Raw genomic sequence first — 25,021 nt, forward strand, 5'->3', positions numbered from 1 at the left:
GTCTAATCAGTCTACCCCATCTTGACCTTTTGACCTGTTCTTCCTTGTCCACAATTGGTGTTACAGGTCTTTTCTCTGGTGACAGTGCAGGTGATTGCACTGGAGTGCTACTCTCTGCAAACTCTCGGTTTGCTGAAGAACATTCCTCCAACTCTGTAGAGCTTGGTTGTGGAATTGTCACTTCTCTGGTTTTCAGCAGGTGTCGTCGATTTCTTCTGAAGGTGTTTCCATCAGGCCTTTGAATCACATATGATCTCGGTTTTTCATGACTCCTCAACACAATTGCTGGTTGCCAGTTGTTTTTGACTTTTACTTTCACTTTCTCTCCATCTGCTATAGGTGGCAACTGTTTTGCTCCACAGTCAAAGTAACTTTTCTGTTTCAGCTGTCTGTCCTTGATGTCTTTATGTACATTTCTGTACAGTTGTGGTCTCAACAGCTGTGTTGATGTAGGCAATTTTGATTTCAGTCTTCGACCCATAAGCATCTGTGCAGGAGATAGTTTCACACCATCCATAGGAGCATTTCTGTACTCCAATAGAGCAGTATAAGGATCCCTTTGGCTCTCTTGTGCTTTCTTTAACAGGTTCTTGACTGTCTGGATTGCTCTTTCACTTTGTCCATTTGCCTGTGGAAATCCAGGACTTGAGGTGGCATGTCCAAACTCCCAGTTTTCTGCAAATGCAACATGACATCATGACTTTGCGTAAACATACACGCCACTTTCAATTCAAGTGGCATGTTATCTATACGCATTTTGCGCTATCCGCGTGTATGTCCACGCCGAAATCTTTTGCGTGTATGTCTACGCCATTAAATGTCCGAGTGATTCCGCGTGTATGTGTACGCCGTTAAATGTCCGAGCGAAACGAAGCAAAATCTATATCTACATCTGTGGAGCGATATTTCTTTTCCTAGGATGGTAGGAGAAGACTCATAAATGGTATTAACCCCAGTGACGGGTAGGTTTAGGGACGGGGTTGGGGTAGGTCATATATTTATATATACATAATACAGTAATATAACGTTAAGTCAAAGGCGTTGATAAACACGCTGAAAAGCGATTATGTGTGTTGATAGCACGCCAAAAATGAAAATACGAATTGGCGTGTCATACATACGCCATTTCATGAGATCAGTCTGGCAAATGCTTTGAATTCTGCACTCGAGAATTGTGGACCATTATCCGACACCACTTCATCCGGAATCCCATGTCTCGCAAAGATGGATTTAAGAGCTGTCACCACATGTTTGCTTGTTGTCTGTGTGAGTTTAGCAATCTCCGGAAACTTCGAAAAGTAATCTACACACATCAAATAGTCACCTCTGTCGAAGTGGAACAAGTCTACTCCTACTTTCGCCCATGCTCTGTCCGGAATGTCATGGCAGATGAGTGGCTCTTTGGTGTTACTCCGTCTGAAAGTATTACAGATAGCACACTTCAACACGACATCCTCAATTTGTTTTGCCATGCTGGGCCAGAACATCACATCTCTTGCCCTCTCTTTGCATTTGACAATACCCAGATGTGATTCATGAACTCTTTTTAGCATGTCTGCTCTCAAGCTTTGTGGAACTACTATTCTCCAGTTCTTGAAGAGTAACCCATCGGAACAGGTAAGTTCTTCTCTGTAAGTCCAGTACTTTCTTATGTCTGCGGGAACTTGTCTTATGTCTGCAGGCCATCCTGACTGAACTACTTCCACGACTTTTTGCAACTCTTCATCTTCTGCGGTTGCTGTTCTGAATGTATTCTGTTTTTCCTTTGAGATTGGCAGACAAACTGACAAAGTATGAACTTGTAACTCATCTTCCAGAAGTGGTTCCGTTTGTTCTTGTAGGTAGGCACGACTCAGAGTGTCTGCGATGTACAACTCCTTTCCAGGCTTGTAACTAACACGTAAATCATATAGCTGCAATCTCATCAGCATTCTCTGCAGTCTCGGAGGAGCTTTTTGGAGAGACTTTTTGAACACCGTCTCCAAGGGTTTATGATCCGTCTCCACTTGTACTGTCTTACCATAGACATACTGATGGAACTTCTCGCAGCCATAGACAATCGCCAAGAGCTCTTTTTCTATTTGGGCATATCTTTTCTGACACTCAGTGAGAGACCTTGAGCCGAATGCCACCGGATGTCCTTCTTGCAGCAACACTGCTCCCAGACCTTCAGCGCTTGCGTCCACTGACAGCATTATCTCTTTGTTGACATCAAAGTACTTTAACACTGGGGCATTGCTCACAAGTGACTTCAGTCTTTCAAAGCTCTTCTGTTGTTCTGACTCCCAATGCCATGCTACATCTCCCTCTAGCAGTTTCCTCAATGGAGCATTGATGTCTGACATGTTTGGAACGAACTTGGACAGATACTGAAGCAGCCCTAAAAACCTCATCAGTGCAGCTTTGTCCTCTGGCTCTGGCATGTTCTGTATCGCTCTGACTTTCTCTTTGTCTGGCTTCAACCCTTCTGCAGTCAGAATGTGTCCAACATAGCTGACTTCAGTCAACCTGATCTTGCACTTGTTTTTGTTCAACTTTAGATTGATGTTTCTGATTCTGTCTAACAGTTGTCTTAGTCTCTTATCGTGTTGTTCCATGTCTTCACCCCACACCAGAATATCATCCACTATGTTCAAGACTCCTTCTAAGCTTTCTAGTCTTTGTGCAATGCATTTTTGGAACACTTCTGGAGCTGACACTATGCCAAATGGAAGTCTCAAAAAACGGTATCTTCCAAAAGGAGTGTTGAATGTACATAGTTTGGAGCTCTCATCATCCAGGGGTACTTGCCAGAATCCATGATTGGCATCAAGCACTGAGAAGACTTTAGCATTTGGCATCGCAGCTACTATTTCTTCAATTGTACGCAATGGATAGTGTTCTCTCTTGATGGCTTTATTAAGATCTTGTGGATCGATGCCGATCCTGAGTTTCTCTGGCTTCACAACTGTAACCATACTATTAACCCAATCAGTGGGCTCGGTTTGCTTCACTATGACTCCAAGATCTTCCATTCGTTTCAGTTCCATTTTGACCCTGTCCTTTAACGCTATAGGTACTTTTCGTGGTGCGTGAATGACTGGAGCAACATTTGGATTGAGCTGTATGTGATGCAGTCCTGGCACACATCCTAAACCAGTAAACACATCTTGATATTCACTCAGAATGCAAGTTTGGTCTTTGTTCTCTACTTTGTACACTCTTTTAATCAGTCCAAGTTTTGAGCATGCTTCTCTTCCCAGAATTGCTGGTGAATCTTCATCTACAACTTGGAAGTCTAGATCAAACAAAGTGTCCTTGTAACCACATTTGAGCCTTACTTTACCCTTTGTCTCCATCGTGTGGCCAGAATATGTAACTAACGTGCAGTTTGACTTCTTTAGAGTTGTTGTCTTGTTAGAGGTTTTCTCAAAATCTTTAAATGACAACACGTTGCACTCTGCTCCTGTATCTAGCTTAAAGGTAAGTATGCAGTTGTTTATTTTGAATTCTTGAGTCCATTTCTTGTTTTCCTTTTCCATGGTAGAAACTGTATTCATTTGTGTCAGCCATTTGCTAGCTGTTCACTTCGTTCAATTTCGATGGTACCTATAAACAATTCAGCATCTTCTTGTTGTTCTATCTCATGGACTTTTTTCTCAAATCTTCTAGGTTTGCCTTTTTGTTGTGGTGTTTTGCACATGCGGCTAAAATGGTTCTTCCTCGAGCACTCGTTACAAATTTTGCCATATGCCGGACACTTCCTTGGCTCATGTACATAACCACGTCTCGTGCACTCTTCCTTCTCTTTCCCTGTGTGCTTGAAATTCGCCTGTCTGACAGTTGACTTTGTTTTTGTGATTTTGTTCACAGCCACTTCTGCTTCTTCATGCAGCACTTTCAAATGGCTTTGTGTTATTTCGTTTGCACGACAGATATCCACAGCCTTTGCTAGGTTCAAATCTGTTTCCCTGAGAAGCCTAGCTCTCACGGTGTCATTGTTAACACCACAGACAATGCGATCTTTAATCAAGTCATCATTTAATCTTCCAAATTCACAGTCTTTCGCCTTATTTTTCAAGTCCGTCACGTATGCATCAATGGTTTCGTTCGGTCCCTGTGCTCTCGTGAAAAACATATGCCTCAGATACGTAATATTCTTTCTTGGCTCACAGTATTCTCTAAACTTCTCTTTGAGCACTTCAAAATCATCCACATCATCATCAAAGTCCATGGTATTAAATACCTTTATGGCATCATCTCCCGCCACGTGAAGAAATGTCGCACATTTTACCTTGTCACTCTTTTCTGCAATGCCAGTTGCAATGAGATACAGATCAAACTTTTGAATCCACGTTCGCCAGTTTTCCGCCAGATTTCCCTCGAAATCCAAACTGTTAGGAGGTTTTAACTGATCCATAGTTTTCTTCTGACACCATGTGATGTTTAGTGCATGCAAGTTTTAATAAATCACGGAGACACTCGTTTCATGCGACTTGCTGTTTTACTCAACTTTGTTATTCTCCTCTTTTACAGGTTACCACCCAACACATCCTTAGACTGCTAGCGCCATCCTCAGGTAAGGAATAATAATACAATTACCATACATCACATGTTTCATTACAGCACTGATGTATTTATTAAATAAATACAGAGGATTATACAGTATATCGTCATATCGGCCAGCTAAGTATTATAGACAGTCCGCTACAACAAATGACGCTCTTGTTTTCCCTTTGAATTAATATTATTTTTCTGACTCTATTGGAAGATATTTGAGCACAAACTCACTTCATTTTTTATAAAACAAGACTTAATATCTTCGGTCATTGTGCTTCTTGAAAAATTTCAGTCAGGATTCAGACCGCATCATAGCACAGAAACTGCGCTAGTTAAAATTACAAATGATTTACTTTTAGCTTCTGACCAAGGCTGTATCTCAATACTAGTTCTACTCGATTGTGGTGCTGCATTCGACACTATAGATCATAAAATACTCTTGGATCGACTACAAAACTACACTGGTGTTCAGGGACAGGCATTAAGCTGGTTCAGATCGTACTTATCAGACCGTTACCATTTTGTCTGTTTAATATGGGGGAAAATCGAAGATAACGTCAGTAGACTATGGAGTGCCGCAAGGATCGGTGTTAGGCCCTCTGCTATTCTCAATATATATGCTGCCACTTGGTAATATTATAAGAAAACATGGAATTAATTTCCACTGCTATGCTGATGACACTCAATTATATATTTCATCACGACCAGATGGAAACACTAACTTATCTAAATTGACAGAGTGTCTTAAAGATATAAAATGGATGACGTGTAATTTCCTGCTATTAAATCCAGATAAAACGGAGGTATTACTTATTGGTCCAAAAAACTACCCACAAAATCTCTTACAATACAACTTTAATTTAGAAGGATGTCCTGTTACTTTATCCTCTACAGTAAAAGACCTGGGTGTTATACTAGACCGCAACTTGTCTTTCGAAAATCATATTTCATATGTTACAAGAACTGCCTTTTTCCACCTTAGAAACATTGCTAAATTACGTAACATGCTATCTGTTTCTGATGCAGAAAAGTTAGTCCATGCATTCATGACCTCGAGACTAGATTACTGTAATGCTTTATTAGCTGGTTGTCCTGCATCTTCAATAAACAAGCTACAGTTAGTGCAAAATGGAGCCGCTAGAGTTCTTACTAGGTCAAGAAAATATGATCATATAACACCAATTTTATCATCTCTACACTGGTTACCTATTAAGTTCCGTATCAATTACAAAGTACTACTACTGACCTATAAAGCCCTAAATGGTTTAGCTCCTGTGTATTTAATGGATCTTCTATCGCCCTACAATCCATCGCGTTCTTTAAGATCCCTAAATTCGAGGCTTCTGGTCATTCCTAGGATATCTAAGTCCACTAAAGGAGGGAGGGCGTTCCCACATTTAGCTCCTAAACTCTGGAATAGCCTTCCTGATACTGTTCGTTGCTCAGACTCGCTCTCCCAGTTCAAAACTAGATTAAAGACGCATCTCTTCAGCCAAGCATTCACATAATGCTAACCTTTTATACTGTTGAATCAGATCGAATGCATTAATATTATGAACAGCAGCTACGCTAATTATTTCAGTTTGTATCCAGCCTCTCACGGAGACTTCAGATGCCCCAACACCTGCGATGAGACGACTCGACGCCTGTGAAGAGACGACTCGACGCCTGTGAAGAGACGACTCAACGCCGGCGATATGTTATGCCCTAAATTAATACATGATGATTAACTAACTATATTCTTCTATGTACATTTCTGAAATGCACTTTCTGTAAAGCTGCTTTGAAACAATATGTATTGTGAAAAGCGCTATACAAATAAATTTGAATTGAATTGAATTCTCCAGTAAATGTATCTTGATTAAAAAATGTTTAGATATTTGTGCTGGAAAACGAGACACAAACACTGAGGAAGAGCATCATTTGTTGCAGTGTGAGACTGGATTGAAACGGTGTGTATTGTGAAAGTGTTATTTCACAATATTGATTTTATGATGGATAGATGCACTTTTATGATGGACAGATTCACTTTTATGATGGATAGATTCACTTTTATGATGGATAGATTCACTTTTATGATGTATAGATGCACTTTTATGATGGATAGATTCATTTTTATGATGGATAGATGCGCTTTTATGATGGATAGATGCACTTTTATGATGGATAGATGCGCTTTTATGATGGATAGATGCACTTTTATGACGGATAGATTCACTTTTATGATGGATAGATTCACTTTTATGATGGATAGATGCACTTTTATGATGGATAGATGCCCTTTTATGATGGATAGATTCACTTTTATGATGGACAGATGCACTTTTATGATGGACAGATGCACTTTTATTATGGACAGATGCACTTTTATGATGGATAGATGCACTTTTATGATGGACAGATTCACTTTTATGATGTATAGATGCACTTTTATGATGGATAGATTCACTTTTATGATGGATAGATGCACTTTTATGATGGATAGATGCGCTTTTATGATGGATAGATGCACTTTTATGATGGATAGATTCACTTTTATGATGGACAGATTCACTTTTATGATGGACAGATTCACTTTTCTGATGGATAGATGCACTTTTATGATGGATAGATTCACTTTTATGATGGACAGATTCACTTTTATGATGGATAGATTCACTTTTATGATGGATAGATGCACTTTTATGATGGACAGATTCACTTTTATGATGGACAGATTCACTTTTATGATGGATAGATGCACTTTTATGATGGACAGATTCACTTTTATGATGGATAGATTCACTTTTATGATGGATAGATGCACTTTTATGATGGATAGATTCACTTTTATGATGGACAGATGCACTTTTATGATGGATAGATGCACTTTTATGATGGATAGATGCACTTTTATGATGGATAGATGCACTTTTATGATGGATAGATGCACTTTTAGGATGAATAGATTCACTTTTATGATGGACAGATTTACTTTTATGATGGATAGATGCACTTTTATGAAGGATAGATGCACTTTTATGATGGATAGATGCACTTTTATGATGGATAGATGCACTTTTATGATGGATAGATTCACTTTTATGATGGATAGATTTACTTTTATGATGGACAGATTAGTAGTTATTATACTGCAGCTTGTGTCAAAATGATTGATGGTGACCTTTGACCTTGCCCCTCCCCTTGCCCTTCCTGTTTCCGGGGTCATGGATTAACCTTTGACCTACCCCTCCCGGTTTCCGGGGTTGATGGATTAACCTTTGACCTAGCCCTTCCCGTTTCCGGGATTGATGGATTAACCTTTGCCCTAATGAGCGTTCGATCATTTGGTTGACAGAAAGTTTTGACAGGATGTGTAGTAGGGAGGGGGTTTTATGACCACCAGATGGTATGTGAACTTCTGACCCCGACCATGTGTTTCCGGAGTTTATGGCTATGTGTGTGTGTGTGTGTGTGTGTGTGTGTGTGTGTGTGTTCATGACGGGGCAATTTGCTTGGTGTGACTGAGAGGAATGTTGTGTGTGTGTGTGTGTGTGTGTGTTTATGACGGGGCAATTTGCTTGGTGTGACTGAGAGGAATGTTTTCAGGGAAAGTTTTTATTATATCAGGATAATGTTCACAGAACGCCGAAATTATGAACATGAAGAGGTCTGACACGGATTTTCAGCCGGCACTGCACCATCCATATTGCCTGCTGAGGAGAATGAAACAAAATGAGTTTAAAGAAATAGCATTGATGACAAATAAAAGCTTATAAAATAAAACTTCATTATATATTTTAAAGCAAAGTTTTAAAACAACTCTGGAAATTAATGAGGAGGTATTTATGCGTCTATCTGGTTAGTCACAGACTCTTAAACCTTTCTGATCAGATGAAATGTCACAAAAATGAGTTTAAAGAAATAGCATTGTGCTTGAATAAAGCACATAAATAGTGATTAATTTAATTACACATTTAAAGTAAGTTTTAACATGTGCTGAACTTAATTAGGTATCCTTTATGCGTCTGAATATTGTTGCGGATTCTTAAGTCTTTCTGAGCAGATGAAATATCCCAAACAGTTTTAAGAAATTAAAAGCACTGTGCTCGAATAAAACACATGAATTAGTTATTAAATGAAGTAAGATGTTGAATTGACTATAAGCATTTTAATCAAATACACCCCAATATACTGTCTTAAATAAAACAGTGAATAACAGTTCATTATTTGAAACAATATGTCGAATTGACTATAAGCATTTTAATCCATACATCAGTGGTATAGGGTCTTACGCAGTTTAATAAAACATATACAATTTTGAATAATAGGGGATATTATGTGAAATAAGATGTTAAATTATCATGTATTTTAATCTAATACAACACAATATAATACATCACAATATGCTGTTTTACATAAATAAATAAAATAGTGAATAATAGCTGATATTATATGAAATAAGGTTAAATTATCAAGTATTTTAATCTAATACACCACAAAATACTGGCTTACACAGATAAATAATAGTGATGAATAATAGTTATATAATATTAGTTATATAATAGTAATGAATTATAGTTCACATTATTATGGTTATATAATATATAATAAGAGGTTAAATTATCCACAATATATGGTTTTACAAAGTTAAATAAAACATAAAATAGTGAAAATAGTTTGTACTATTTGAAATAAGATGCTAATTATCAGGTATATAATCATTTTAATATAATACGCACAATATACTTTCTTATACACCGATAAATAAAATAGTGAATAATAGTTGATATTATATGAAATAAGATTCTAAATTATTACGTATTTTATTCTAATACACCACGAAATACTGCCTTACATAGATAAATCAAACATAAAATAGCGAATAGTTGATATTATATTAAATAAGTTGTTAAATTACCAAGTATGCACATTTTAATCTAATACAGGTTCCTAGGTTCCAATATTCTATTGCATCTTCACTTCACTGACCACTATGTTGTCTGTTGTCTGCAATATACTGACTTACATAGATAAATAAAACATATAAATTTGTGAAACATATTATTTTAAACAAACTGTTAAATTACCAAGTATACAAACTTGAATCTAATACACACGAAATACGACCTTACACAGATAAATAAAACATATAATATATAGTGAATAAGAGTTCATATTATTTGAAATAAGATATTAAATTATAAAGTATAAGCATTTTAATCGAATGCACAACAATATACTGCCTTACACAGATAAATAAACATATAAAACAGTGTTTTTATACGAAATAAGATGACATTTTATTAAGTATTTAAAACTAGTTTTAAACGTATGTTGAAGTGTACCTACCATTGGTGAAATTAGGAGGTCTTTTTGGCTCTGGTTAAAATCACAGATCCTTGAATTTCTGAGGTGTTTGCTCTCCGTTTGCTAAATTGAAAATGAAGACCGCTTTCATCATGTCCGGGGCAATGGTCCGCCCCTTCCTCTCTGTGTAGCTGCTATCTTATGCTAGGTAATAGCATTAGGAGTTTGTTTCAGAAAACATCAAGCAATTAAAAGATAGTGCGGCCACCTGGTGTTTTACAATCAAAGACCACAACTGTCTCCAACCATAAAATCTTCTGATCTGTAGCATTCCTGTCTGGCGGGGAGACCCCAAAATGGGGCCATTTTGACACTTCACAGGCTGTAAGATCAATATAATTAGATGTTTATACCGGCGTCTTCAGGAAAAAGTCAAAACAAAATGGTCACAAAGTTACATATTATATAGCCTACTCTTATCCATTGATTGTGATGATAAGATAAATTGTCCTTATTTCTTGGGGAGTTGTCCCCATCCTGTTTTACTTGACACCTCACCCCTGAAGAGCAGGTTTATTTTTCTAACATTTAAACAACACCCTCTGACTTTATGAATAGACATAAATGACATCTTAATGATTTTTTTATAATTTTGTGCATTTATTTAAAGTATGCATGCGGGCCTACCATTCTGACACTAGTGATACCTTACTTCTTTGATAATATTAAAGGTTTTATGAAATATTATTTCTAATTTTTTCAGCACATGTAGTCAGAGTCACAGAAAATAATATTAGTGCAACAAATAAGGAGATTATGTTTTATTTATTTTGATCAGGTTTGTTAAAAGTATGCCTGAATGATGTTAGTTAATCTGCACTGATGATGCATTCCTTTGAATCTTAACTTTGAGTGCATCAGAATTAAATGGATGTAAAATTATGATCATGTCACATGTGACATTAACATGACAGAAAATACAGTAACACCAATGACATAACGAATCACCAATGCCACACATAAGACCATAATTAGATGAGACTAAATTGTTACATTTGGTATACAATCTAAATGAATAGCTTTGAATAAAGTTTATCTTTAAATGGTGATTTTACTTAACAGTATCTGCTCAAAAACTTTACAATTTTAATGCAAAACTGTGCTTTGTCGTCTTAGATCAAATTTATACAAAGATATGTAAGCAGTATTTTGTCCATCGACGCACAACAGCAAGCAGTATTCCTGTTACCGTAACTGTTTAGCCTTTTCCACTATCAAAACATTTCAAATGGCTGCATCCGACAATATACGGCTTATTACGGTAATTTCAGGCTTTCCGCCAGCAAATGACGCCAGCTTTCTGGCAGAGCGGGGTCGCGGAAGGATTTGAATGTTGAACAGAGAGATACGGAGCGCAACAGGACAGGGTGTTTTGGACAGCGTAAATAATAAAAGAAAGAACGAACAAAAACATAGTGATTCAAGCGGTAGACAACAGGTGAGGTGTTTGGGATGATTTTTGATGAAACTTGGGAGGTGGATGGCCGAATACTCTTTCAAGTATCTTAGCATGCGGTGTATGTAAAGTTATGTATTCGTGGGCTATTTGTATATGAGGGCGCTGCGTATGAAAAAAGTATCCTAAATGAAAACTATGCAACTCCATGTCACACACAAAAATACTTGTATATGTGCATTATAGTTAATTTTCAACTTAAACATGTTAGTTTTATTTATTACGATTTTTTCTCAATAAAATCAATAATTTATTCAAGTGTCTATCATTTGTCTATTTAAATTAAAAAAAATTATACATTTACAAACACACCACACACTAATGGTCAATAACAGTAATTTATTGAAAGTCATCTTTTTCTGAAAAGATAATTCCTAGCACTTGAAGATAGCACAATGGTTTATAATTTTACAGCCAAAACAAAATATGTGAAAATCACCCTATTTTAGTTCTTCATGTTCTAAAGGGTTAATTTGTAACTTTTAGAAAATAGCAGCACATTTTCAGAGACGGGATGTGTCTCTGTGGTCCATGAGACATCATAGGTAAAGTTTGTCTGGAGTTAATATTTAATTGTACACGTCTTAAGAACTTCAGGGTCAATGGGGCTCCTGAGAATAATGTCCCTTAAAACCAAAGAGTAAGCTAAAAGACACTAGTTTTCCAATGTTACCTATACCAAAATCAAATACTGTATAGAATTTGTATTATGCTTTTTCATAGGATAATCTTGCTTTACATTTATAATAAAAATGTAAAAGCATTTCTTTATATTTGCAGTGTTCTGACACAATGTCATTCATTGATACTTTTTGCTTTTATAAAATTTACATTTCTTATGTCTACAAAGGTTCAAAGTAAAAATATGATAAATATGAATCTATGTGAGGTCTCAACCACAAACGCAAAACATTGTGTTGGGTAATCCAGACATAGCTTTACTAAAAGAAAATATTATGGAAGTCATTTTCAAAACTGTAATTACGCCATATTTATTAATATAATGGCTTCATGTTCATTTATAGTTTTTATTTGTTTGTTATTAACTAATACCTTTTTGTTTTTAACCAACACTTATACATCCAGCACGCAATTAAAGAGATGTATGAGCTAAGGATGTTCTCTGACCCAAATAAACAGGAGTGTTCACAATCTACAGTACAATATACAGTTAGATATTCTCCCACTATAAACTACTGTATGTGTGTAAATAGTTGTGCTTGAAGCTTTGGTGGTATTTTTTACACATGCAAAGTACCACACATTTGTAAAGCCTATAGGACTAACTTTAAAACATAATCTTTATAGAGGAATCACATGTGTCCAAAACACACATGTGAGATTCATAAGACCAAATCACTATGAAAAGAGGGCTGGAAAAGCACCGGTTATAATAAATGCACAAAAGTGTTTTTGTTTTATTAGGTGAAGACTTTTCTTTGAGAGCGGTCAACACTCAGGGGTTATAGAAATAAATGACAATTAAGAATTTAAGCGATAGTCTTTCTGTTTGAGAATCTTTGACTAAATTGATACTTTGTTTAGTGCAACCTTCCATCTATCTATGTTGTGGAATCACACAAAGTATTAACACGAAAAGTAAGCGCATGCTGTTTTAAACTATACGGCACATCTGACTATTGCACTGAGAGATGTTATGTCCAGTGCAGTTAGGACTAATGCATGTTCATTTAAGTTTGAGACTGTTAAAGTTCCACACTCTGGTAAAAACTGCAGATACAATGGCTCAAAAGTAAATTCTAGAGGTCCACTTGCTAAAAAGTAAATACCACATGAACCATTTAAATGAATACAGAAAAGCCACTTACAGTCCTTCTATATGAGTTTGTTTAAGACTAAGCAAATCATATTTATTTTAAATCATCGTCTTTCCGGCATGTCTTGATACTTTTTCTTTTATAAAATGTACTTTCTCTTATTTCTACAAAGGCTCAATCTCAATTCATGTCCTAGCAAACATAACGTAAAAAATATAATACATATGTCTGACTTACAGTGTTTTTAAGAAATAGGTGACGCAATACTCCAAACAGTGCAACACACAAGCATGGTCAATTGGTGAAAACGCCACATATGTAAGGTAGTTTTCCAAATATCCCCTAAAAGCAAATACTGTATGTTTGTATTACACTTTTTAAAGGCTAATCTATAGCTTTAAAGTTAGAATAAAAAGTTATATCCAAACATATATTCATACCTGTTGTGTTTTGATACAATGCTCTAACAATACTTTTTTTGTTTTATAAATACAATTTTCTTATTTCTACAAATAGCAGTCTGTTAAATTTGAGTTAATACACAATTAAGCATGTGAATAATGCTGCAAATACGTCTGACACGTTAAAATACAGATCTAAAATACACCATCTAAAATACAGATAATTTTTCTTTTGACAAATCTACAATTCAAATGATCACACCCGTGGTGTTTAACGTCCAAGAGTTGAAGAAGCAGTTCTTTATGCAAAAAAAAAATAAAAACCATCAATAATACAAATAGTTTAAGTTGACATAAACAAAACACCCCAGATCCTTACATAAATTATAGTAAACATTTACAAAATGTAAATAGATTCTGACAGGTTTGTCAGAGTACCTGTACCACATTATTGTAATGCAAACACATTTGAGGGGTAACGTTACCAGTCCTTGTAAAGGTTATGGATCAAATGTAAGCATAATCTTTATGCAACAATCACGTTTCACGTGTTGTTTCACTGCATCCTAGCTATCTAAATGCATGCATCTATTGCGAACAATTCACCCAGGGCATATGTTTTGACCTTGTAATGTTTAATCAAATTTTGTTGGACAATATATGGCGGATTAACAGGTTCTACGTAACTGGGTAATGTTGCATTTAATTAACATTGTTTATTTCGGTAAACTTAAGTTTATTACATAAGATACATTCAATGCCATTTAGTTGAATCAGGTTAACATTCTTAATTTTGTCCAAAACAGTTCAATTATCCTAAAATTAATTTCAAACAAAATTAAAATAAATAATCCAATTGTTTAGTTTATTTAGCGATTATGTTCAACAGCCTTTACTAATATATCTAATAAGATAACCTTTTACAAATTATTTACTTATTGTTAGGCATTTGCTATGGTTTTGTCACAGACAATGCTTGCCCAAAGTAGCTGTTTTATAATTATTGAAATCACTTTAATTATTGTTAGCACGTCTTCTTTCCAAACATATGGTCTACACTTTACCACGATGGTAAAACACTAACATATCAGAAACTGTTTTAAATATAAACATAAAAGGGCATTAACAAGTCGCCAATTTTTTATCTTCAAAATGTACACCCCTATCCAGCATGATGGGAAGGGGAAATCCTGTACCTAGTTTTCTATATTACTATTTTAACACAACTAAACTAATTTATGTAATCACAACACCTATGGATTAAGAAAAATGGTTGACTCCATTTAGCATATACGTAAGTAAACTGAACAAGCATCAAATGTTATTTTATGGTCTACTTAACTGAAGCATGTTCTTTCAACATGACAATATTGAGTTAAACGCAACTGTTTCAAGTCAGTTTAACGTAATGCAATGTGTTTAATGAGAAAGCTAATACATCGGTGTTAAATTAAAATTATTTTTAAATAAACTGAACCGTATCGTAAATAATTTTCGACTGAATTCTCTCGGGTGACATGCAGGACTAGTTGTTTATGCAAGACATAGTTATTTATGGCTTCTTGAAGACAACCAGTCCGAAACCACTTAGCCGACCTCCATTATCCTTTAAGACTGCGTCTTTTTTATCGCCTAAAGACCCCAGGGTTAGACGGTGTATAATAAGCTTTTTCATAAGCTCCGACATGTTATCGTTTCGACCTCTGTAAAAGAAATAACACACACACACATGCATAGTGGTTCAACCTTTTATTTAAAAATGACACATCTAATATTACTATCAGTAAAAACAGGATAGATAATGACTACATGTTATAAGTAATATAATAAAATAATTAATAAAATAAATAATGGGGTAACAATAACATCATTGATAGTCTAACCAGAATAAAAAGTCACGGAACACAAACATGTTTCTGTCTAGGACATAATCGGTAAACAGTTCAATAATTTGGTCGACGTTGTTAATCAATCGTTTAACTCAATATTGTCATGTTGAAAGAACATGCTTCAGTTAAGTAGACCATAAAATAACATTTGATGCTTGTTCAGTTTACTTACGTATATGCTAAATGGAGTCAACCATTTTTCTTAATCCATAGGTGTTGTGATTACATAAATTAGTTTAGTTGTGTTAAAATAGTAATATAGAAAACTAGGTACAGGATTTCCCCTTCCCATCATGCTGGATAGGGGTGTACATTTTGAAGATAAAAAATTGGCGACTTGTTAATGCCCTTTTATGTTTATATTTAAAAGAGTTTCTGATATGTTAGTGTTTTACCATCGTGGTAAAGTGTAGACCATGTGTTTGGAAAGAAGACGTGCTAACAATAATTAAAGTGATTTCAAAAATTATAAAACAGCTACTTTGGGCAAGCATTGTCTGTGACAAAACCATAGCAAATGCCTAACAATAAGTAAATAATTTGTAAAAGGTTATCTTATTAGATATATTAGTAAAGGCTGTTGAACATAATCACTAAATAAACTAAACAATTGGATTATTTATTTTAATTTTGTTTGAAATTAATTTTAGGATAATTGAACTGTTTTGGACAAAATTAAGAATGTTAACCTGATTCAACTAAATGGCATTGAATGTATCTTATGTAATAAACTTAAGTTTACCGAAATAAACAATGTTAATTAAATGCAACATTACCCAGTTACGTAGAACCTGTTAATCCGCCATATATTGTCCAACAAAATTTGATTAAACATTACAAGGTCAAAACATATGCCCTGGGTGAATTGTTCGCAATAGATGCATGCATTTAGATAGCTAGGATGCAGTGAAACAACACGTGAAACGTGATTGTTGCATAAAGATTATGCTTACATTTGATCCATAACCTTTACAAGGACTGGTAACGTTACCCCTCAAATGTGTTTGCATTACAATAATGTGGTACAGGTACTCTGACAAACCTGTCAGAATCTATTTACATTTTGTAAATGTTTACTATAATTTATGTAAGGATCTGGGGTGTTTTGTTTATGTCAACTTAAACTATTTGTATTATTGATGGTTTTTATTTTTTTTTTGCATAAAGAACTGCTTCTTCAACTCTTGGACGTTAAACACCACGGGTGTGATCATTTGAATTGTAGATTTGTCAAAAGAAAAATTATCTGTATTTTAGATGGTGTATTTTAGATCTGTATTTTAACGTGTCAGACGTATTTGCAGCATTATTCACATGCTTAATTGTGTATTAACTCAAATTTAACAGACTGCTATTTGTAGAAATAAGAAAATTGTATTTATAAAACAAAAAAAGTATTGTTAGAGCATTGTATCAAAACACAACAGGTATGAATATATGTTTGGATATAACTTTTTATTCTAACTTTAAAGCTATAGATTAGCCTTTAAAAAGTGTAATACAAACATACAGTATTTGCTTTTAGGGGATATTTGGAAAACTACCTTACATATGTGGCGTTTTCACCAATTGACCATGCTTGTGTGTTGCACTGTTTGGAGTATTGCGTCACCTATTTCTTAAAAACACTGTAAGTCAGACATATGTATTATATTTTTTACGTTATGTTTGCTAGGACATGAATTGAGATTGAGCCTTTGTAGAAATAAGAGAAAGTACATTTTATAAAAGAAAAAGTATCAAGACATGCCGGAAAGACGATGATTTAAAATAAATATGATTTGCTTAGTCTTAAACAAACTCATATAGAAGGACTGTAAGTGGCTTTTCTGTATTCATTTAAATGGTTCATGTGGTATTTACTTTTTAGCAAGTGGACCTCTAGAATTTACTTTTGAGCCATTGTATCTGCAGTTTTTACCAGAGTGTGGAACTTTAACAGTCTCAAACTTAAATGAACATGCATTAGTCCTAACTGCACTGGACATAACATCTCTCAGTGCAATAGTCAGATGTGCCGTATAGTTTAAAACAGCATGCGCTTACTTTTCGTGTTAATACTTTGTGTGATTCCACAACATAGATAGATGGAAGGTTGCACTAAACAAAGTATCAATTTAGTCAAAGATTCTCAAACAGAAAGACTATCGCTTAAATTCTTAATTGTCATTTATTTCTATAACCCCTGAGTGTTGACCGCTCTCAAAGAAAAGTCTTCACCTAATAAAACAAAAACACTTTTGTGCATTTATTATAACCGGTGCTTTTCCAGCCCTCTTTTCATAGTGATTTGGTCTTATGAATCTCACATGTGTGTTTTGGACACATGTGATTCCTCTATAAAGATTATGTTTTAAAGTTAGTCCTATAGGCTTTACAAATGTGTGGTACTTTGCATGTGTAAAAAATACCACCAAAGCTTCAAGCACAACTATTTACACACATACAGTAGTTTATAGTGGGAGAATATCTAACTGTATATTGTACTGTAGATTGTGAACACTCCTGTTTATTTGGGTCAGAGAACATCCTTAGCTCATACATCTCTTTAATTGCGTGCTGGATGTATAAGTGTTGGTTAAAAACAAAAAGGTATTAGTTAATAACAAACAAATAAAAACTATAAATGAACATGAAGCCATTATATTAATAAATATGGCGTAATTACAGTTTTGAAAATGACTTCCATAATATTTTCTTTTAGTAAAGCTATGTCTGGATTACCCAACACAATGTTTTGCGTTTGTGGTTGAGACCTCACATAGATTCATATTTATCATATTTTTACTTTGAACCTTTGTAGACATAAGAAATGTAAATTTTATAAAAGCAAAAAGTATCAATGAATGACATTGTGTCAGAACACTGCAAATATAAAGAAATGCTTTTACATTTTTATTATAAATGTAAAGCAAGATTATCCTATGAAAAAGCATAATACAAATTCTATACAGTATTTGATTTTGGTATAGGTAACATTGGAAAACTAGTGTCTTTTAGCTTACTCTTTGGTTTTAAGGGACATTATTCTCAGGAGCCCCATTGACCCTGAAGTTCTTAAGACGTGTACAATTAAATATTAACTCCAGACAAACTTTACCTATGATGTCTCATGGACCACAGAGACACATCCCGTCTCTGAAAATGTGCTGCTATTTTCTAAAAGTTACAAATTAACCCTTTAGAACATGAAGAACTAAAATAGGGTGATTTTCACATATTTTGTTTTGGCTGTAAAATTATAAACCATTGTGCTATCTTCAAGTGCTAGGAATTATCTTTTCAGAAAAAGATGACTTTCAATAAATTACTGTTATTGACCATTAGTGTGTGGTGTGTTTGTAAATGTATAATTTTTTTTAATTTAAATAGACAAATGATAGACACTTGAATAAATTATTGATTTTATTGAGAAAAAATCGTAATAAATAAAACTAACATGTTTAAGTTGAAAATTAACTATAATGCACATATACAAGTATTTTTGTGTGTGACATGGAGTTGCATAGTTTTCATTTAGGATACTTTTTTCATACGCAGCGCCCTCATATACAAATAGCCCACGAATACATAACTTTACATACACCGCATGCTAAGATACTTGAAAGAGTATTCGGCCATCCACCTCCCAAGTTTCATCAAAAATCATCCCAAACACCTCACCTGTTGTCTACCGCTCGAATCGCTACGTTTTTGTTCGTTCTTTCTTTTATTATTTACGCTGTCCAAAACACCCTGTCCTGTTGCGCTCCGTATCTCTCTGTTCAACATTCAAATCCTTCCGCGACCCCGCTCTGCCAGAAAGCTGGCGTCATTTGCTGGCGGAAAGCCTGAAATTACCGTAATAAGCCGTATATTGTCGGATGCAGCCATTTGAAATGTTTTGATAGTGGAAAAGGCTAAACAGTTACGGTAACAGGAATACTGCTTGCTGTTGTGCGTCGATGGACAAAATACTGCTTACATATCTTTGTATAAATTTGATCTAAGACGACAAAGCACAGTTTTGCATTAAAATTGTAAAGTTTTTGAGCAGATACTGTTAAGTAAAATCACCATTTAAAGATAAACTTTATTCAAAGCTATTCATTTAGATTGTATACCAAATGTAACAATTTAGTCTCATCTAATTATGGTCTTATGTGTGGCATTGGTGATTCGTTATGTCATTGGTGTTACTGTATTTTCTGTCATGTTAATGTCACATGTGACATGATCATAATTTTACATCCATTTAATTCTGATGCACTCAAAGTTAAGATTCAAAGGAATGCATCATCAGTGCAGATTAACTAACATCATTCAGGCATACTTTTAACAAACCTGATCAAAATAAATAAAACATAATCTCCTTATTTGTTGCACTAATATTATTTTCTGTGACTCTGACTACATGTGCTGAAAAAATTAGAAATAATATTTCATAAAACCTTTAATATTATCAAAGAAGTAAGGTATCACTAGTGTCAGAATGGTAGGCCCGCATGCATACTTTAAATAAATGCACAAAATTATAAAAAAATCATTAAGATGTCATTTATGTCTATTCATAAAGTCAGAGGGTGTTGTTTAAATGTTAGAAAAATAAACCTGCTCTTCAGGGGTGAGGTGTCAAGTAAAACAGGATGGGGACAACTCCCCAAGAAATAAGGACAATTTATCTTATCATCACAATCAATGGATAAGAGTAGGCTATATAATATGTAACTTTGTGACCATTTTGTTTTGACTTTTTCCTGAAGACGCCGGTATAAACATCTAATTATATTGATCTTACAGCCTGTGAAGTGTCAAAATGGCCCCATTTTGGGGTCTCCCCGCCAGACAGGAATGCTACAGATCAGAAGATTTTATGGTTGGAGACAGTTGTGGTCTTTGATTGTAAAACACCAGGTGGCCGCACTATCTTTTAATTGCTTGATGTTTTCTGAAACAAACTCCTAATGCTATTACCTAGCATAAGATAGCAGCTACACAGAGAGGAAGGGGCGGACCATTGCCCCGGACATGATGAAAGCGGTCTTCATTTTCAATTTAGCAAACGGAGAGCAAACACCTCAGAAATTCAAGGATCTGTGATTTTAACCAGAGCCAAAAAGACCTCCTAATTTCACCAATGGTAGGTACACTTCAACATACGTTTAAAACTAGTTTTAAATACTTAATAAAATGTCATCTTATTTCGTATAAAAACACTGTTTTATATGTTTATTTATCTGTGTAAGGCAGTATATTGTTGTGCATTCGATTAAAATGCTTATACTTTATAATTTAATATCTTATTTCAAATAATATGAACTCTTATTCACTATATATTATATGTTTTATTTATCTGTGTAAGGTCGTATTTCGTGTGTATTAGATTCAAGTTTGTATACTTGGTAATTTAACAGTTTGTTTAAAATAATATGTTTCACAAATTTATATGTTTTATTTATCTATGTAAGTCAGTATATTGCAGACAACAGACAACATAGTGGTCAGTGAAGTGAAGATGCAATAGAATATTGGAACCTAGGAACCTGTATTAGATTAAAATGTGCATACTTGGTAATTTAACAACTTATTTAATATAATATCAACTATTCGCTATTTTATGTTTGATTTATCTATGTAAGGCAGTATTTCGTGGTGTATTAGAATAAAATACGTAATAATTTAGAATCTTATTTCATATAATATCAACTATTATTCACTATTTTATTTATCGGTGTATAAGAAAGTATATTGTGCGTATTATATTAAAATGATTATATACCTGATAATTAGCATCTTATTTCAAATAGTACAAACTATTTTCACTATTTTATGTTTTATTTAACTTTGTAAAACCATATATTGTGGATAATTTAACCTCTTATTATATATTATATAACCATAATAATGTGAACTATAATTCATTACTATTATATAACTAATATTATATAACTATTATTCATCACTATTATTTATCTGTGTAAGCCAGTATTTTGTGGTGTATTAGATTAAAATACTTGATAATTTAACCTTATTTCATATAATATCAGCTATTATTCACTATTTTATTTATTTATGTAAAACAGCATATTGTGATGTATTATATTGTGTTGTATTAGATTAAAATACATGATAATTTAACATCTTATTTCACATAATATCCCCTATTATTCAAAATTGTATATGTTTTATTAAACTGCGTAAGACCCTATACCACTGATGTATGGATTAAAATGCTTATAGTCAATTCGACATATTGTTTCAAATAATGAACTGTTATTCACTGTTTTATTTAAGACAGTATATTGGGGTGTATTTGATTAAAATGCTTATAGTCAATTCAACATCTTACTTCATTTAATAACTAATTCATGTGTTTTATTCGAGCACAGTGCTTTTAATTTCTTAAAACTGTTTGGGATATTTCATCTGCTCAGAAAGACTTAAGAATCCGCAACAATATTCAGACGCATAAAGGATACCTAATTAAGTTCAGCACATGTTAAAACTTACTTTAAATGTGTAATTAAATTAATCACTATTTATGTGCTTTATTCAAGCACAATGCTATTTCTTTAAACTCATTTTTGTGACATTTCATCTGATCAGAAAGGTTTAAGAGTCTGTGACTAACCAGATAGACGCATAAATACCTCCTCATTAATTTCCAGAGTTGTTTTAAAACTTTGCTTTAAAATATATAATGAAGTTTTATTTTATAAGCTTTTATTTGTCATCAATGCTATTTCTTTAAACTCATTTTGTTTCATTCTCCTCAGCAGGCAATATGGATGGTGCAGTGCCGGCTGAAAATCCGTGTCAGACCTCTTCATGTTCATAATTTCGGCGTTCTGTGAACATTATCCTGATATAATAAAAACTTTCCCTGAAAACATTCCTCTCAGTCACACCAAGCAAATTGCCCCGTCATAAACACACACACACACACACACACACAACATTCCTCTCAGTCACACCAAGCAAATTGCCCCGTCATGAACACACACACACACACACACACACACACACACACACACATAGCCATAAACTCCGGAAACACATGGTCGGGGTCAGAAGTTCACATACCATCTGGTGGTCATAAAACCCCCTCCCTACTACACATCCTGTCAAAACTTTCTGTCAACCAAATGATCGAACGCTCATTAGGGCAAAGGTTAATCCATCAATCCCGGAAACGGGAAGGGCTAGGTCAAAGGTTAATCCATCAACCCCGGAAACCGGGAGGGGTAGGTCAAAGGTTAATCCATGACCCCGGAAACAGGAAGGGCAAGGGGAGGGGCAAGGTCAAAGGTCACCATCAATCATTTTGACACAAGCTGCAGTATAATAACTACTCAGATTCACTTTTATGATGGATAGATGCACTTTTATGATGGATAGATTCACTTTTTATGATGGAAAGATTCACTTTTATGATGGATAGATACACTTTTATGATGGATAGATGCACTTTTATGAGGGACAGATTTACTTTTATGATGGATAGATGCACTTTTATGATGGATAGATTCACTTTTATGATGGACAGATGCACTTTTATGATGGATACATGCACTTTTATGATGGATAGATTCACTTTTATGATGGATAGATGCACTTTTATGATGGATAGATGCCCTTTTATGATGGATAGATTCACTTTTATGATGGACAGATGCACTTTTATGATGGACAGATGCACTTTTATGATGGATAGATGCACTTTTATGATGGACAGATGCACTTTTATGATGGATAGATGCACTTTTATGATGGATAGATGCACTTTTATGGAATTCGAAACAGAAATGGCCATTCACTGCCATTATAAAGCTTGGAAGATCCAGGACATTTTTTAATATAACTCTGATTGTTTTCGTCTGAAAGAAGAATGTCATATACACCTAGGATGTGTTGAGGGTGAGTAAATCAAGGGCTCTTTTTCATTTTAAAGTGAACTACTCCTTTAATGGCAGGACGCATGTGTACAGATTTGTGTGCACATCTCAGTCCCTTTATTCCCCACGGAGTCTCCTATAATGATCAGACAGTAGTTGTAGTGTATTGAGTAGAATGCACTTGAGTAAACTCAGGAATAAGCATTGCTTGGCCATTCTAGGTTAACTCTGGGTTAGAATTTGGTTGGCCAGTTAGTTGTCTAATAGAAGAGAAACAAAGTTGGTCATTCTGATATTGCACAGTAAAAATTATTTATACTCTGATTTGTATTGTTTAAATAGACAAACACAAAAGTTGGCGATGAGGATTTTTGGTTATCATATGGAAGCGCTGTCTCCTAGCTTTTTTTTCCTTCAGATTGGCATTTTTTTCTCGGAGAAGTGATAAAAAGAGAGAAGAAACCCAGCCTCATGGAGATTGAGGGGTAGATTCAGCGCAAAATAGAAAATTGGACTTTGTACTGTGAACGAATCAAGCAGTATTTCAAAGCTAATGACTGTTCCCTATGCTATTCGCCAGAAAGTAGAAAATGAGCCGGATCGGTTGGAAGCTGAAGAAATACTTTCAAAGGTTGACTGGAGTCCCTGGGCAACTCCAGTTGTTCCTGTTGCCAAGAAAGATGGAACTGTTAGACTTTGCTGGGATTTTAAAGTCTCAGTCAACCCTGATTTGCAGGCAGAACAATATCCACTACCAAGAATAGAGGATATTTTTGGTACACTTGCAGGTGGACAGCTCTTTAGTAAAATAGACTTGGCGGAAGCATATTTACAGATGGAAGTGAAGGAGGACTCAAAAGTGTTCTTGACTATCAATACTCTCAAGGGCTTGTATCGCTATAACAGGCTTGTTTTCGGCATCGCCTCAGCACCGGCCTTATGGCAAAGGGCTATGGATCGGGTACTTCAGGGTTGCCCTGGTAGCCAATGTTACCTCGATGACATCATCGTCACAGGTGACAGTGTGAGTAGTCACTTGGAGAACTTAGCACGAGTTTTAAAGAGATTGGAAAAGTATGGACTGCGTGCAAGACGTGACAAGTGTGAGTTTTTCAAGGACACCATCACGTATTGTGGACACAAAAGTGATGTGAATGGTCTGCACAAGTGTCACAACAAGCTAAGAGCTGTTGCAGAGGCTCCAGAACCGGAAGATGTCTCACAATTGAGGTCCTTCCTTGGATTTGTCAATTACTACAAAATCTGGCTACTGTTCTCCATCCTCTAAATGCCCCGTTACAAGCAGGAAAGAAATGGACGTGGACAAAGCAATGCAGAGAAGCTTTTCAGGAAGCAAAGAAACTAGTGATGTCAGATACAGTTCTGACTCACTATGACCCACACAAGCCACTAAAGTTGGCATGCGATTGCTCAGCATACGGCATTGGGGCGGTGCTGTCACATGTGATGGGGGATGGAACGGAGCGCCCCATAGCTTTTGCATCACGCCCCCCCTTAGTGCTGCACTGAAGAAATATGCACAGATTGATAGGGAAGCTTTGAGCCTGGTATGGGGCGTAAAACGATTCAATCAGTATCAGTATGGAAACAACTTTACCTTGGTTACGGACCATCAGCCGTTGGTTTCCATCCTCACTCAGAAAGGAGTTCCACTGACAGCAGCAGCACAGATGCAAAGGTGGGCGTTGTTTCTTGGAGGATATAGAACGTAAGC

At 35.0% G+C, this 25,021-nt stretch overlaps 1 protein-coding gene across 2 annotated transcripts in view; it reads right to left on the reverse strand.

Annotated features, from left to right (window-relative positions):
* Positions 1-25,021, reverse strand: part of LOC130078821 (1-phosphatidylinositol 4,5-bisphosphate phosphodiesterase beta-1-like) — a 66,859-nt gene that overhangs the window by 27,426 nt on the left and 14,412 nt on the right. The gene's annotated exons all lie outside the window — the stretch shown is intronic.

This window comes from Rhinichthys klamathensis, unplaced genomic scaffold (assembly GCF_029890125.1).
Source record: "Rhinichthys klamathensis goyatoka isolate OS25496 unplaced genomic scaffold, OSU_Roscu_1.1 h1tg000997l_1, whole genome shotgun sequence".
NCBI classification, from domain to species: domain Eukaryota; kingdom Metazoa; phylum Chordata; class Actinopteri; order Cypriniformes; family Leuciscidae; genus Rhinichthys; species Rhinichthys klamathensis.